Source organism: Equus przewalskii, chromosome 19, assembly GCF_037783145.1.
Source record: "Equus przewalskii isolate Varuska chromosome 19, EquPr2, whole genome shotgun sequence".
In the NCBI taxonomy this organism is placed as follows: Eukaryota; Metazoa; Chordata; class Mammalia; order Perissodactyla; family Equidae; genus Equus; species Equus przewalskii.
In genome coordinates this window covers 26,076,054-26,093,818 of record NC_091849.1, presented here as the reverse complement: position 1 = coordinate 26,093,818, position 17,765 = coordinate 26,076,054, and the positions used below count along the sequence as shown (strand labels likewise).

Genomic DNA, 17,765 nt, shown 5'->3' with positions numbered 1-17,765 from the left:
TTGGTGTTAGCTTTCTCCGTCTCCATTCATTCTCTTCTTCCCTTATCTGGAAGCCAGATAGAGTGAGAGTGACCCAAAGAAGGTTTAGGGATAAGGTCACCTATATTTCTGCCAGAAGGACCTCTCAACTTGACAAGATCTGTAGAGGGTCTAGATTATCCTGACCCCCCTAAAGGAAGTAGTTTTTGATATATATACTGGTAATTAGGGAATAATGGGAATCGGTAAGTCTCTCAGTGTCATTTTCTCTTTGAATCTATGATGTCTCTTCTGTCTTCTGTCTGATTCTCTTTGTTTTTTTCCATTTCCACTTCCCCCTGTAAAAAGTCCACATGGACCACCTATCTAAATACTTGAACCATTTTTGAGGCAGAGATTTTTACTGAGGATCACATTTAGGTCTCCTTACAGGTCACTTGACAGCCCATGGATTGACTACCTTTGAGAGCTCTGGCCCAGTCAGATATGGCCAGAGGTTAGGCATCAGCATTACATGTTAGAAAATATGGGGACCCTAAAAAGCATTTAGCACTCTGTGATTGCAGGCTGATAGTGGAGCAGTGTCTTTAGATGAGACTAATGTCATGGCAAGCTGGAGGATTGCCAAGTCTATCGACATTGCTAGATGTCCATAGTGGACATCTCATGATTTCTTCCACCATTTTAAAGACTAGCACAGTTCTCAAGCCAGTCTTTATGTACCTTTGTCCTGAGGAGGGAAAATAACTGAGAAGAGAAATATGGAATTAAAATCTATTCTTGACATGTGCTATCATAAACTTCAGAAAATTCTCCTATCTCTTCAGGGAAAGGAATTTTCCTGTATTCCTATCAGTGAATTACTAATGACTTAAAGAGAGTTTTATCTTCATTGACTAGAGCAATCTTCTCCTGAATATTGGATTACTCCCATGAACATTCAAATATGCTATTTGACTCCTATCTTTAAAACGCCCCAATATTTTCTCTAGCTACTGCCCTATTTCTCAGATGATTTCATAGACAATCTCTAAAAAACTATACAGATTTACTATCTGCAGTTTCTCTCCTCCCAGTCTTCTTCAAAGCCACTGCATTCAGTTTTCTGGCACCCCCACTTCATGGAACCTTCCTGTCAAGATTGCTAATGGCCTTTAAATGTCTAAAATTAATCGTCACTTCCATGTCCTTGACCTTTCAGGGACCATAGGCACATTATTCTTCTTAAAACATTTTCTTCATTTGACTTTCAAGGCACTGCTTTCCTGATTGTCTTACTGCCCCACTGGCTCCTCCTTCTCAATATTTTGGTTTCCCCTCTTCTCACCCACCCTTTTTTACAGTGAAATGTCTCAGGGCTTTGTCCTTGGACCTCTTCTTTATATGCAATCACTCCCTGGCGACTTCATCTATTCTCGTGGCTTACGTAATGTCTGTGTGACTGCAACTCGCTAATTTGTATCTGTAGTCTATTCCACTCCAGTAGACTCCAGCCTTGTAGATTCATCTCATTCCTTAGGATTACACTTGAGGGTTTTATTCTAGGCATCTGAAAGTTGGCGTGTCTAAAACAGAACACCCAGTATTTCACTAATGATGCTGCGCATCCGGTCTTCTCCACTTCATTTTATAGCAATTCCGTGCTTCCGGGTTTTCAGCAAAAAACCTCAAAGTCATCACTGATTCTACTTTCTCTCACTTCTCCCATCCATTTTCTCAGGACTGTCTTTTGACTCTGTCTTTAAAATATACCTATACTGTGACTACTCCTCACCAACTCGACTGCCACCATCCTGTTCAAGCCACAGTCATTTCTGTTAGGTAGCATGATGAAAGGGACTTAAGAGATCTCCCTGCTTCCGTTGTTCTCTCTGTGCAAAATATTCTCCACCAAGTTCGCAGAAGGGCACTTTTAAAACACTCAAGTCACGTAAAGTTGTTTTCCTGCTTAAAATGCCATGTCTCCTCATTTTCTCATAGTAAACGCCAAAGTCCTTAAAGAAATGATCAGGCTCCACTTGATCTCTCCCTTCCATTCTGTTTCCTCTCTGACTCCAGGAGCCACTCTCCACTCGACTGTTTCTCCTGCAGTTACAGCTGGCTTCTTGATCCTCCTAGCATTCATCATCTTCGCTTGTGTGTCAGGGAGATTCATTCTCTGTCCCTGCCCATAAGGGATGGGAACCTCATCTCTTAGGATGGACAGGCACTGTAGCCAAGCGCAGGATCTTCTCTAACCCAGCAGCATGCATACGACCTGACTACTTGTTGAACGAGGGGAGGAAGCCTTTTCAGCTCTGGTCTTGTGCTACAATTCTTGTAATTGAAAGTCCTGGGCTGCAAAGGGAGGGCGGAAACGAGAATTGGTGGAAATGTAAAGATTCAGATAGAACATTTCTGAACCCAAACTCAGAATTAGCAGGAAAAAAAAAAGTATATTGAAATTGTTTCCGCCCGGTTTCGAACCGGGGACCTTTCGCGTGTGAGGCGAACGTGATAACCACTACACTACGGAAACCCACCCCTTTAGCTATTTTCCTTTTGAATTAGTTAAAATGAGCCTTAAATTTATTCTTTTCTTCATAATATTTTCTTAGTTGAGGTGCTATTTTTCCCTCTACACTTTCCAATTCTCCGAATCAACAGTATCTAAACTCGATCACTCCTAGCCAGGCCAACGCTACTCGCAGAGCCCCAATTACTTTACCAGCATCAGACAGGTAAATCTTAGGCAGGCTCCCGGGAGATTTTATTTGAAGATATTTCTTGATATATTTTACGCTCGTTTCTCTAACATTCGTAGAGCTTCATCTCTCGATGACTGAAAACGATCGTTTAGGAATAGAATCGACTGGCGGAGCTCATGGGACTTTGAGCAATGGCGGGGGACTGAGGGCGGAGGGCGGGGTGGCGGACTGCGCCCAGCTGTCTGTCAGGTGAGGGTGGTGGGGTGGTTGGGAAGTTTGTGAAAGTGGAATCTGGCGAGTAAGTCTACTAGACGTCAAATGAACAACTCTCTTCTGTTCTGCATCACTCACGTTTACTGCTCTGGAACGTGTCAACTCGGTGTGTGGTGTCCATTAAGGTCTCATAGCAGGAAGATGACCTTTGTGATTTACTTGACTCTCCTTTGTTATTCACTCCATTTCAAGTATCCTAGTCAATGTCCTTACCGCGGACACCTCAAGCGATCTGCCTTCTACTAGGTTCTAAGACTGTTCCCCTGCAAAGGCGCCCGGTGGCAAAAAAGTGTTTGTCCCCAAGGTAGTCTTGAGAAAGTAGTGACAGGACAGAGGTTTCTGGGCCTTTGAGAAAGATCACCGACTGACTCCCTCGTGTGGCAGCTAAAACATGACCTGATGAAAATAGTGTGGGTATTGGAGGAGAGAGGCATGTTTCTCATTGGCACAATCCTAGCCCCACCTTTTCTTATTTTTTGCTTTGAGATCAGATCAGCAAGATAAAGAGCTATTATATTTAAGGCATATGTGTGTTTGTTAAGCTTTCTCACCAATTTGGTTTGACGTTTATTTTAAAGAAACCATTGAATAGCCCACTCCCATTCTGGTACTAGAGGTATCCGATGCCCTAAAGGAACCGACAACCTAGAAGGAGGGGAGGGGGACCTGAGGTGATCATAATTTGGTTACACACAGTAATTTACTTACAATAAGAGCGCTGCATGGAATGCCAGCTATAGAAGCCACCGCGTTTTCTCATATGAGCACAGAAAAGGAGTATCCCCTCCAGTCTTAATGGTCAGGAAATACTTGCTAGGGGAAATGATATTACTCAGTTGATGGAAAAAAAAAATGGAGGTGGTTGAATAGGCTTGGATGGAGAAGGTATTTCTGCATTGGCATGAACATGGCACAGAGGGTGAATGCAGTATGAGGAGCTCCAATGGTAGGTTTGAATCAGAGTGTATGTTTGTTTATTCCTTTTCCTCAGGGAAACTTATTCCATTGAGAGTAAGTAAAATAACACATCCTGGATCAGGGAGAGAAAGGAATACCCTTCAAAGCATGGAATTTAGATTTAACTTGAATGTGATGGGTGGGAAAGAATTGACTTCTTAAAGAGGAACATGACGTTTTCCATTTTGATCCAAAGACCTCTTGGCTTTTTTATAAACCATGAGTGAAGAGGGCTAATACTTTATGATAAATTTTTTGAGCATTCATAACATTTGAAAGAACTGTGAAGCGAAAACCACATGTATTTTTACTTTTTGGAGATTGGTCCTCAGGTATCTTTGCTCAGCACTTCTACTCTAAAAGACAATCTTTCCCTGACAATCTCCCTTGTCTCTGGAATGAATCTATTGCTTGACATTGCTTCCAGAGCAACCTCTGCAAGCCTTAGCCTTTGTGAGGAGTTGGGCAACACTGAAAAGCTATCTTTCCAGGGCATGTTGGGCTCTCTTTCTTTTGAAAACCTAGGGGATGCAGGTACCAAATATTCTTCTCTGTTGTCTATGGGGCAAATGGACTCATAGTCTCTTTTCTTTTTTCGAAGCTGAATGGCCTGAAGAATTGAAATCTATCAGACAGGGTGCAGACTTGAGTTTCTTTTTCTTATGCTGATAGCCTGTCAGGACCTTGGTAGTAAGAGTCATTCAGACACCCACTTTTTTTTTTTTTTAACTTTTTATTAATATTATGATAGTTTACAACCTTGTGAAATTTCAGTTGTACATTATTGTCAGTCATGTTGTAGGTGCACCACTTCACCTTTGTGCCCTCCCCCCACCCCCCTTTCCCCTGGTAACCACCAATCAGTTCTCTTTGTCTATATGTTTAACTTCCACCTATGAGTGGAGTGATACAGAGTTCGTCTTTCTCTGTCTGGCTTATTTCACTTAACATAACACCCTCAAGGTCCATCCATGTTGTTGGGAATGGGATGATTTTATCTTTGTTATGGTTTAGTATTATTTCATTGTATATATATACCATATCTTCTTTATGCAAGCATCGGTTGATGGGCACTTAGGTTGCTTCCACGTCTTGGCTATTGTAAATAATGCTGCCATGAACATAGGGGTGCATGGGACTTTTGGAATTACTGATTTCAAGTTCTTTGGATAGATACCCAGTAGTGGGATGGCTGGGTCATGTGGTATCTCTATTTTTAACTTTTTGAGAAATCTCCATACTGTTTTCCATAGTGGCTGAATTAGTTTACATTCCCACCAACAGTTTATGAGGGTTCCTTTTTCTCCACAACCTTTCCAACATTTGTTACTTTTTGTTTTGGTTATTTTTGCTATTCTAACAGGTGTAAGATGACATCTTAGTGTAGTTTTGATTTGCATTTCCATGATGATTAGTGATGATGAGCATCTTTTCATGTGTCTATTCACCATCCGTATATCTTCTTTGAAGAAATGTTTGTTCATGTCCCCTGCCCAGTTTTTGATTGGGTTGTTTGATTTTTTGTTGTTGAGCTGTGTGAGTTCTTTATATATTATGGAGATTAACCCTTTGTCAGATATATAACTTGTAAATATTTTTTCCCAACTAGTGGGTTGTTTTTTTGTTTCAATCCTGTTTTCCCTTGCCCTGAAGAAGCTGTTTAGTCTGATGAAGTCTCATTTGTTTATTCTTTCTACTGTTTCCTTCATCTGAGGAGTTATGGTGTCTGAAAAGATCCTTTTGATACTGATGTCAAAGAGCAGACACCCATTTTTAATACTCCTAAATGAGACACTTTCTTGAGGTTTGAAAACCAAAGGCAGGAGCAGTGTTCAAGTAAAGGTGTACAACAGGAAATAAAGAGCTTGGCTGGGTTTTGGGAAGTTTAAAATCAAGGCAGAAAAAATTTAATCATTAGGACCAATTACTAGGGAGAAAACATATATTTACGTTCACATTTATATGTGTATACATTTCCTACACTATGTATTTATTATAGTTTTATCCATATATTGGCAGCTTCCTCATGCATAATTATCTCAACTTAGCTTTGTGAACAATGTCTAGGGGACCAAATTTTACCAATCCTGAAGAAGGGGAGTTGATCAAGAAAAGTTCTGCTAAGTATGGTTACAATTTTCATCAAAGAAAGATGTATTTAATCACCAACTACTATTTGCTTGGGACTAAAACATAACCTCCATGTGAAAAGCATATTTTGTTTGTTGTGTTCACTTCTTTACTCCAAGCTACTTAATCTCTGGCTTATAATAGGGATTCAATTAACATTCCTTGAGCAAAACAATGGATGGATGGAGGAATTAATGAATGAATAAACAAGGGGCAGGTAAAAGTCAGGAATTCGGTTCTGGACATCCAAAGTTACTTTCTCTCTGTGTATTCTAACTGATGGGCCTTTCAAATTTGTGCCAAGGGAATTGCCTGTAAGGTTATTTAGCACTTCAAATATCCTCTTCACGTGAGCTTGTGATGAGACTGTCCTTGGACCTGTCAACTGAAGCCAACTTGTTGTTGGCTTCCTGCTCTTTCTAGCATTTGCCCCTGTCATCCTCAGCAAGGACACTGGGTCTTAGTGTAGTGGTTATCACTTGTGTGTTATGTGCAGAGGCCCTAGTTTTGTTCCCCACTAGATCCAAAGTAAACCAAGCACTGATCCCTTTGTTCCAAGTTTTTATATCATAACAGAGACATCAAGAAGTTGTTTTACAATGTTTCCCATCTGGTTGATGCCTGCTCCAGGGGACTGCAGGGTTCTGGGATCACACTGACATCTACATTCCCTCATTTCTTTAAGATTGGTACCTGAGCTAACAGCTGTTGCCAATTTTCTTTTTTTTTTTTCTGTTTTTTCTCCCCAAATCCTCCCAGTACATAGTTGTATATTTTAGTTGTGGATCCTTCTAGTTGTGGCATGTGGGACGCCGCCATAACGTGGCCTGATGAGTGGTGCCATGTCTGCGCCCAGGATCCGAATCAGGAAAACCCTGGGCCACCGAAGCGGAGTGCAGGAACTTAACCACTTGGTCACGGGGTCGGCCCTGTTCCTTAATTTCTTTCTAGCTACCATAAGGAGCCACCTAGAAGCGTTTTCAACAAAGCCCGAGTGCCTATAATTGCCAAATATTCCAGAACACAGAATTAATGGCTGATTTGGGGGACTACTGTGGAAGCTATGGAAATATGGCATGCTGCCAGCTTCAGTCAACAAAGAGGAGACCAGGGATTCAGATGGCTTGAGCAGGCCTTGAGTCCAGCACCAGGGAGAGAAATTAATGCTCAGGAATAGAAGATAGTCTCATTTGCAGCTCCTAAAAGTGGAACTCATATGTGTCCTGTCCATTAGCTCCATATTCTGAAAAGTTGGAGCAGCAGGGGAGGGAGGATAGTGGTAACTGAGCCAGCATTTGTCAGAAATTAGGAGGAGTGATTGGAAATAGCAACAGCCTGCCAATGGAGTTCTGATCATGTCTCGGATGTAACATTTGTTTCTTCAGCTTAACCTCATTAGGTTGACATGGTCTGTGGAATGAGAGACAGGGAAATTTGACATAAAAAATTAATTTCTAGCCTCTTTAGTGTTTTGATGCCTATAAATGGTGGTTCCCTATCACTACCTACTATTTTACTGATCCTTGGTGTTCCACAGTAAGTCAGTGATGGACCTCATTATAATTATGGAAGATTAAGCACAGCATTTGCTTTCTCTCTATCTCAAACTACATTATAGAGAATATTAAGGGTGTTTTAAGGCATAAATGCACAGGGACAAAAGGATGAGAAAGTGGAGAGCAGCCCCAAGATTTTGAAGGCTAGAGAGCAGAATGATTAGTGTAATAGAGGAAAAATGTTTACTGTGTTAAATACCTTTTAAAACACTTTATATTTAAAATTTACACACCTTGTTCCATGTACATCTAGTCTATTACATCTCATAGATGCACAATATTCAATATTATGCATTTACCACATTTACCTATCTACTGTCCAATGATGGTTGAATTTGATTCTAAAAGAGCAAAATAATGCTGCAATTAACATACACATATGATACAATCTGTGCCTTTGTGCGATTTTTGTGTCTGAGGGAGGGATCATACACACCTAAGAGCAGAGTATCCGGCTCATTGGGTATGAATAACCTTAAATTAAGTAAAAGGCATTAGATTGTTCTTCAGAATGGCTGGAGTGATGTCAACTTCCATCAGCAGGACATGAGGGGTATTATATCAGATTCCTGCATAATTGACACATGCAGCTTTCTAATTCTTCTAACAACGTATATAGAATAATAGCTCATTTTATTTTGACTTTTTATACATGACTAATAATATTGAATGTTCAAATTGTTTTTAATCTTTTCAAATTCTTCTTCTGTATCTTGGCTCTGGTGAGCATCCTGTTCTTAATCTTTACCCATTTTCTACTGAGCTTTCTGCATGATTTTGCTGATTTTCGTGGCTTCTTACTATATGGTATAGATTAAGCTGTCATTTTTAAATGTTTCAAATGTCTTCCACTTGTCACCCCTGTCTATTTACTTGTGGCCTTCATTTAACATATCTTTGATTTACATGAAGTAAATTGTACTGATGCTTCTCTTTACTGTTTGTTCTTTTAAATTTTTTTTTAAGTTCTTCTCTATCTTGTAGGTCATAAAGATATTTTGCTACATATATTTCTGTTAATTTGTGTTTGAAACATTTAGGTATTTACACTCTCTAGATAAGAATATTTTATAAATTCTACAGATGCTTTTATTCTATGCTAAGAGTGACAATAAGAGAATAATATATAAACTCTCATGTCTGCCAACGCCTGGGGACTCCTTTCTCTGATATGCCCTTTCTTGCACCCACTACATTCTCGCTCCTCCCAATTCAGCTCTGACTCAGACACTGACAGGTGTGGATTTCCCGCAACGTGTAAAGGCAAGAATCTCTCATGCTATCTCTTTGCTCACTGGTACAGAGTGTCTAAAAGGCCAGAGACAGAGCTCTGAGCTGGATGGACCAATGAAGTGAGTAACACGTTCCTTTCTCTTGGCTTTATCAGGCAATTGAGGGCACAAGTTTGTGAACTTAGTAAGCTCTGTGCATTACCAACAAGGGCTGGACTCTTTCTGCATCAGTGGTTTTAAGCCTGGGGAGAGTTGTCCTTGGACCTTTTATGCTCGTGTGGTACAGCTAACACAATCATCTTATATTACAGTTCTTTCCTCTGGTAACCAAAATAACAGAGAGGTATTTATTTATTTGTTTTGGTGGCTCTCAATAGGTGTTTTATGATGTTTATAAATTAATTCTATTCCAAATTCTACTTCAGTATTGAATTTCACCTCTGGTTCCAGAAGACTTCACAGACTTTCAACACAAACTCTCTCAATACCCATCTGGGAGCTGCTTTAATGGGTTCTTAAACAACCCGCTACCCCATCCCCGAAGTGCCTGGCAGTGTCTTACTGACTTGGTAGCTTATGTGCACCTGGCTCAGTGCCTAGCACATAGTGGGTGCTCAGGACAGAGATTTCATCAGTGAAGAGTCAGAACTCTTGGGTAAAATGCTTCCTTATTAAAATCAATGTCATGTATTCAACCTCCAAACTACATTTGTGTGCACTAGGGTTTTCTTAATTCGCTCCAGGAGAAGTTTGTCTCAATATTAACTATCCTCTTTTTCTAGACCTAAAGTCTTCACTTGGACAATCAGGTTCAGTGGGTTTGGAATCGAGGCTTAGATTCAGCAGGCAAAGCAGTGTTCTTTGATGAGGAATAAAAAGTGTGGATACCCCATTTTAGAGTTATGAGATGTAGTTCATGCAGCTGCATTCTCCCCACCTTTATTACTCCACTTCCTTTCCTCTTTGGTTTTCCTTTGCATATCCTCTAAAATAAGTGTCCTCTTGAGCATAAGTGGTGACAGAATGAGTTGGGCCTGGAAAAGTGAGTATTCCTGTAGCATCACGTGCTTTTTTTGTCATGACATTCCTCATTTTAATGCAAGTCTCTGAGATCAAGGATGGTTCAGTCTTTCCCTAACACCCAGTATAAATTAGTGATGAGATAATATTTGTTAAAAATAAACTTTTTTTCATTTTTTTTTTTCCAAGAAACATTACAGCGATCTTTTTCCTCTTTACACTTTTGATCCTGGTTCCAGATTTCACGAACATAAAGTTATTCGTAATCTCCCAGGGACTAACAACTCTTTAATTCTAACCCAGTAATGCGTGACATCAAAGTGCTTGCATTATCACCGGGATGGCCGAGTGGTTAAGGCGTTGGACTTAAGATCCAATGGACGCGTGTCCGCGTGGGTTCGAACCCCACTCCCGGTAGTTTCATTTTTCAGCATGTGTTTCACCTGAAAATAAGAAATTCTTGCGCAAAGTTAGGAACTGCTTCAGCATATGGATGGGCCTTAACTTATTTTTATCCAATCTGACAAACTCGGTCTATAATTGGTGGATTTAGATAACTTACATATAAGGTAATTACTGACGTGTTTGTACTAAAATCTGTCCTACTGGTTGTTTCCTACGTGTTCCTTTTGTTCTTTCTTCCTTTCTTTGGTCTCTTTCTTCATGTCTTTGAAAAATATGAGCTTCTTTCATGATTTATTTTTATCTGCACTATTGCCTTATCATTTTTATGTCTTTTAAAACAATCTTTAATGTTTTCCCTAAGGTTTTCTGTATACAGCTACAATTAATCAAAGTCTACCTTCAAATGATGTTATGCTACTCCCTGTGCAGTGTGAGAAGCTTGCAACAGTATTCTCCCGCCTATATTTTATGCTATTGTCATATATTTTGCCTTCATGGATGCTATAACTGTACCACATGTTGCTATTATTTTTGCTTTATGCAACTATTTTTAGAGTGATTATAATTGGAAAAAATCCTTATTTGTACCTACATGGTAACAATTTCTGTGCATGTTCATTCCTTCGTATCTCTCTGGCCTCATATTCCTTCTTCCTGAAGAACTTCTTGTAACATTTTCTATTGTGCAGATCTGCTAGCAATATTCTTTTCAGTTTCTGTTTGTCTGAAAATATCTTTATTTCTTCTTCATTCCTGGAAAATATTTGTTGTTTGGTAGAGAATACTGGATTAATGGTTTTGGTTTTTTTAAAAAAATTCTTTTGGTCTCTCAGCACTTTAAAATGTCATTCCATTGTCTTCTGGCATATTTAATTTCTGATGAGAAGTCTGCTGTAATTTTTATTTTTATTTTTTAGTTAGACGTAATATGTATTTTGTTCTGTGGCTGCCTTCAATATTATCTCTCTTTGTTCGATTTTCAGCTGTTTGAATACGACGTAAACAGGTTTTCTTTTTCTTTTATATGTTCTGCTTGGGCTTCTCTGACCTTGAAGCTGTGTTTTGATCTATTTCATTATTTTGGGAAAGTACTCAGCTGTTATCTCTTCAAATGTTTTTCTGCCCTTTTCTCTCTTCACCTCCTGGGATTCCAATTACAAAAAAAAAATTAAGATCGAGTATGTGGATCCCACAAAATGGAAAACAGTAGTTTTCAGTGACTGCTGGAGCTCTTATTGAAAACTCTCAAATGGAAAAGTTATAGATTAAAGACAAAATATTCAACATGCAAAGAAAATCACTGATAATCTCATTGTACAGGGGAGGGGCATTGCCATCTAAGAATTCTGAATTTTTGGGTGTCCAAGAATAATTTACAGTGCTTCAGTCATGTCATGTGAAGAGTGGTTTTTTGTGCAACTTTTTACATAGTCCGTCCAGTCTTTCCCTCTCTTGTGTAAAAACTTGTATTGCCTGCTGCCTTCAGAAAGTGCATCTATAAAGTAAACATTAGGCTCTTAGTTTTCCACATTATATAATAATTGAATAACACAGGTTTCATCAGGAGTAAATTCCCCAAACTGTCTTCAACAAAACTAGAGCTAACATTTTGCAAAAGTACAAAGCTTATAGAGAGAGTCCACCAAATCGCAATCCACGATCTTTTCTTCACTAAGCATGCTCGTTAACCACCTGACCTACAGAACCCTTTTGAATAGAAAAAGAAAAGCAGGTAAAAAAATATTGTATGAGAAAATTGACATTTTCACACAATAGGAATTGCTTTTGGAGAAGAATACATATATATTTTTTGAAATAAAAAACAAATTCTTTGGAATATACCACCATGAGTCTGCCCAAAAGAATCACGCACCTAGCAAGTCGATCCATCTTACTGATGTTACCACATAAATAACCGAGAGAAGATGTGAGTCAACAATAATACATATAACAAATAATTTTAATTTTTTAGTAGTCACACTAAAAATAGAAATAGACAAGTAAATTAATTTGAATGTTTGAATCCCAAATGTTATCATTTCAACCTGTAATCACTAAAATAACCATTAATGAGATATTGCACATTTTTTTTAAACTAAGTTTTAGAAGCATGTGCTGATGACTATTGTTTTGGACAGTTCAGCTGTAGAATGTTCCAGGGGAAAAGGAAAAATTCTGTCTTCACAATACAATCTCTGTAGGGTTTTTTTTCTTTTTGAGGGGAGTGGGGTTCCCAACATGCAGATTAAAAACAACTAGAAAAAAGCCTAAGTTTTCTCCTTTAGGACTGAAAGTGTGATTATCATATGAAAGGTCCTTTTGTTTGTTTAATCGGGAGGTGGAAACTGACTTCTTTCTAAAACAACCCACCACCAACCCCACCAAAAAAAAAAAAAAAAAAAAGAAAGAAAGAAAAGGAAAAGCTTGGTTACTTGGTTGGTTAAAGCCTAGCGGCATCATGCTGAAGTTGTGCATCTCCGTATAGATGCTCTATTTTTTCCCTTCCTCCCTGGAAGTTCCCCGTTGGTGTTAGCTGTAAAAAGCGGGTAGTAAAATGCAACGCACTAGTCCAGTGCTACTTAATGTAAGGTCTGCAGAATAGCAGCATCAGCATCACCTTGCTAAAAATTCGTGGACTGCATCCTAGAATCAATGTAGGAGCCTTAAGGGTGAGGTGCAGAAAAATGGGTTCAATGCTTCTTCCCAGTGATTCTCCTGCACCCTAAAATTTGAGAAGAATTTGCTTTAAGAAGCTCCAAATCCTTTGGACCATTCTTTCCTCCCTCCCATCCCCATCTTCCCTTTTAATTCTCTTACAACCCGACAGACCGTGGATCAAATGAAGTTTGGACGCGGGACAGGTTCATTCTTCTCTCAGCACCCCTCACAGCGCACATTGTCCAGCGTCAATAAACTTTTGTAAGATAAATAGTGTATACCCACAAATGAAGGTCTCTTTTGCTTGTTTGTGTTCTTTTTCCTGGCTTTGCCTACATTTCCTTCCCAAACTCTTCCACTCTGCCCCAAGCTCTGGTGTCAGGTCCCGGAACACCTAGGAAGGAGATTCGCCTGTTTAGAGGCACCGCCCCAAAGCTGCCACTTCTCCTGTCTCCCTTAATACTCTCTCCCTCTTCTTGTGTATTTAACTTTTGTCTGGACCCCTTTCATCTCTAAACAGTTTCTTAGTCTCAGTCCTTCGCTTTGAGGCCGCCTCGTTCTTCTTGGTGAGATCGCCGAGCCGGGCGGGGAAGCAGAAGCTGACTCGCTTTCGCAGGTGTCAAGGCCGATCTTTGCCGATCGCAGAAATGGGGGCCTGAGGGAGAAGCTGTGATTTCGTTTATCCATAGCTGTACTTTCTTGATTCAGTATTTCTCCAGTTGATGGTCCTTCTCTTTCCTCCCGCACGGATGTTCAGGGGCAGAAAGTGTACAAGAGAGAGAACCCGAGGAGTGAGAACCCTGCTTAATGGCAGAAAAATTAGTGAAGAAAATACTGGTAATTTTTTTTTCTTTGACGCTTCTTTGATTTTTAAAAATTAAGATATAATTCTTGAAATTCACCATAAAATTCACCCTTTTAAAGTTGTGCAACCATCACCATTGCCTAATTGCAAAACATTTTCATCACCCCCAAACTCTATACCCATCCCGCCCTTTCCCCAGCTCCTGGTGACTACTAACATTATCTCTATTTGCCTATTCTGGACATTTCATATGAGTGGAATCATACCACATATGGCCTTTTGTGTCTGGCTTCTTTCACTTAGCATGATGTCTTCAAGTTTCATCCATATTGTAGTACGTATTGGAACTTCATTCTTTTTTATGGTCGAATAGTATTACTTTGATTTTTTTAAGCTGTCTTTCCAAAGATCTCTTTCAGCCAAAAGAAACAAGATAAAAAGAAGGAAATTTCAGAAGAGGGGTTCTTTGAGCATCCATTCAGATTTAAGGAACAGCCAAGATTGCTCTGTGTGGCAGTACCATGGAAGGTGAAGAGCCAGATCACATGAACTACATTCTGAAGGACTTTAGGAATTTGTTTCTGTTATCCATTTGAACAAGGTACACAGGAAAATACTTTCGCTATTAAGAAAAAAAAAAGAGGTCGAGCCAGCCAGGAGTCGAACCTAGAATCTTCTGATCCGTAGTCAGACGCGTTATCCATTGCGCCACTGGCCCCTCCCGGCGAAGCTCTTGATTATTCATTATTCATTAGAATGGTTGAGAAAATAATTGATTCATGATGCAGACAGAAAGGAGTTTAACAAGATCTGTGGGTGCCGGTAAAGTTGACTGATTTTCTTTGTGGCCAATTTGCATATATAAAACATTTATATTTATAAATTTGCTGCTTTGGAACATCATGTATGTGACAGAAAGACTGTCATTAGTATTTTTTTCGTTTACGTGTCCTTGTGCCTATTGTTTCTATTTGTGAATGTTTCATTAACTTAGTTGGTTCATCTGTCCATTCATCAATGTCATTTTAAAAAAGTATTTAGATACTGATGCTTCATGAAGATCAGTAATTAGTGATCCACATAATTTTAAATTTTGATACAATAAAAAAGAAAATGAAATAAAATACATTCTTGAGTTATTAATTGTATTTCCATTTCACTCTCCCAAAGAGCCGTAACTCATTACAGAGGAGATAATTTCAGACTCTGTGCAGCAGAAGAGACATTCAGAAACATTCGTGCACATCCAAATGGAAGTAAGAATTCAATAAAGATAAACATTTAAGAACCCAATTCACATAGGACCTTAGAAGCTCAGAGTTAACATAATTACGAAATTAAAGGATACCAGTCATCATTACATAAATTGGCTAGTTATATTTAAGAGTTTGAAGTAGGCAAAATAGGCACATGGAAATATGAAAGTATTTATAAGTGAGGGCAGTCCTTTCTTCTGAGAGCTAGAAGCACAATAGTTTGGGTCCAAGTGTAGGCAGGGTGCACAAAAACTTTATCTGGAATCCTACCCCACTAGATTCATTGCCTTGGCTAAGTTGCGTATCTTCTCTTTGCCTCGATCTCCTCATTTCTATTCACTGTTTTAAAAAGTATTTGGCACATACACATTAATGGATATTTATGATCCTAGACCTTTATGGTTCCCACCAGCCTGGTTGTTTTTTTCGTTTGTTTGTTTATTTGCTTTTGTTTTTTAATACCAGAGAACTCTTTAAGGAAGCTACTGAGATTTCTATTATCAGCACGGGGAATTTTGCTACAGATTTTTTAAAACAAAATTTCCTGTTTTCCTTGCCATTAGGATCTGCCACTGTTTTCAGATTTAACAATCTCAACACAAAACAAGCAGCTATTCTGAGTCCCAGGCTTCACATGGACTATGGACAGGCTGTGGATAGCGGGGCCAAAGGAGGCATCCTCCTGCTTTCAGAGATTCACAGATGCCCAGCTTGAAGGAGAAGGATAAAAGAGCCAAAATACACAATGGATGCATACCGAAAAGGTAGGTAGGCCAACGCAGATCTTGGAATAGGAAGCTGCCTTCTTCCTATCAGTTTTCTTGTGGAATAAGATGAAACTAGAGAATCATAGTATTTGTGAAAATGAACTTTTGTGACTTAAGAAACGAAAAATGGTAAATGCGCTGTGAGCAGGATTTGAACCTGCGCGGGAAGACCCCATTGGATTTCGAGTCCAACGCCTTAACCACTCGGCCATCACAGCCCAGCATGCTGCTGCTATTTGTGTATTAAAAAACATTTGTATAAAGCCCCGGATTTATAATCCTATCAATGCTGGTCACTTTTGTTTATTTGGCATGTTTACTTTTAGCGGTACACAAAAGGAGGTCACTCTCCAAACCTCTTCATCAGATCCTTCCACTTAGCCCCGCTCCAGCCTTTTCCAACTTCACCCCATCCTGCCAGGCCTCACACTGCAAAATCTCACCTCTGAGAGGAGGCAATAGTCCAGCATTACAAGAATCCTCGATTTTAAAAATTTTCTACAGTCTTCATGATTTGTCTGGTTTGGCATCATAGTTGGCAAGGAATGAAGTAAGGAATTGTATTAAGCGTGCCTGGGATCTTATTCAGTTGTGCTCTCCACAAACTAATACACTATCCTTTGCTGCTATGGAGGACAACATGGCAGGCTCTACCAATATTTCAAATGAATCTACCTTTTGATACAGTATTTCTACAAATGTACAAGATATACTCGCACATGTGAGAGATTATATTGCTTTCAAGCTTATTCTCTGCAGCATTAATTGTAATAGCAAGATTGGGAAAAATCTAGTTATTCATAATTATTTAATTAGATAAATTATGGGATAACCACACAGTGGAGTGCTAGGAGTATTTAAAAGAAAATGAGACGGATTACTATGTAAATACATACATTTTAAAATAAAAGCAAGATTTAGAGCAATGTGTATAGAATGCTACCATTGGAAATATATTTGTGTTAGATCGTATATGCATTTTTACAAAAAATCTCTCAAGGATACTTAGTAAATTCATGACAACAGTAACCAGTTGAGGGACTGGAGACTAAGGAGGTGGCATTTTTTTGAAGCAGGAGGGAGAAGGTTACTGCATGTCATTTTACACGTTAGATGTTACCTATTCAAAAATTAATTCAAAAATTAAATAAAAGCTCAAGAAAACACCATAAACATGGAGGTTGGGGATAAAAACTGTTCTTACCAGAGGTCTCCTCTGGAATGGTTCCTTTCTGGAACTGAGCAATACTGAGGGCTCTTAAGGAGGCCTCACCTGGCGCTCCAGAGGGAGCTACTCACACAAATGAGATTTGAAGCCTCTCGGGAATGCTGAGGAAAAAAGACAAGAAGGTTCTAGAATGGCTTCCAAGCCTGGCCCTGGACCCGTGGGGCAAGGAAGACCTGGGAGGCTCTGGGAGAGTCATCAGATCCAAGATCAGACTGTCCTGGAACATTCTTCGGACACTGAATTGGATCTTCCATTTGTGAGCACTGTCCATGCAGCCAAGACCAGCTGGTAGCTGAGTGGGTCAGACTACCATCTGCACACCCTGATTTCAAAGCCCTTTGGGGAGCAGTCTTGATTTGCTCTAGGCTGTTCTGGGAGAAGTGGAAGAAATTCTCTCTCCATAGTATATTTTCAGTGGACTATTTTGTCCAAATTCGCACAATTTAAATATCTTAAACTTCCTCCTTTGGGCCTAGGAGTACCACTTTAAAAGACTATTTTTTGTGTGTTTTGTTTTGTTTAGGCAGAGAAAGGAGCACACCTCTCTTTTTATTTTCTGTCTTGGCCAGAGAGTAGCTCTCCTTACAGCGGACCAATTCCAGGAGCTATTTTCACCAGAAATCCTCTCTCAGCTTCAGGGGCAAAAAGCACTGAGTGGAGTGACTGTAGGAATCTCCAGTTCCCTGACCCCAGCTTTGTCATTTGACCAGTTCACAGTTCTGCAACAGACCCGGAACCAGGGAAGGGTGAGCCGTGTGGCTGTTCCACTGGTTTAATTTCCAGTGTCTCTGACAGAACACTTGGGAGACTTA

The 17,765-nt window shown here is 39.5% G+C and overlaps 4 non-coding genes across 4 annotated transcripts; 1 reads left to right on the top strand and 3 right to left on the bottom strand.

Moving 5' to 3' along the window:
- Window positions 1-2,424: 2,424 nt before the first annotated feature.
- TRNAV-CAC (transfer RNA valine (anticodon CAC)) lies at window positions 2,425-2,497 on the bottom strand. The gene has a single exon. It is a non-coding gene; the product is annotated as a tRNA-Val (tRNA).
- Window positions 2,498-10,168: 7,671 nt separating this feature from the next.
- TRNAL-UAA (transfer RNA leucine (anticodon UAA)) lies at window positions 10,169-10,251 on the top strand. The gene has a single exon. It is a non-coding gene; the product is annotated as a tRNA-Leu (tRNA).
- A 4,096-nt stretch (window positions 10,252-14,347) lies between these two features.
- TRNAR-ACG (transfer RNA arginine (anticodon ACG)) lies at window positions 14,348-14,420 on the bottom strand. Its single transcript has one exon. It is a non-coding gene; the product is annotated as a tRNA-Arg (tRNA).
- Window positions 14,421-15,861: 1,441 nt separating this feature from the next.
- TRNAS-CGA (transfer RNA serine (anticodon CGA)) lies at window positions 15,862-15,943 on the bottom strand. Its single transcript has one exon. It is a non-coding gene; the product is annotated as a tRNA-Ser (tRNA).
- Window positions 15,944-17,765: the final 1,822 nt, after the last annotated feature.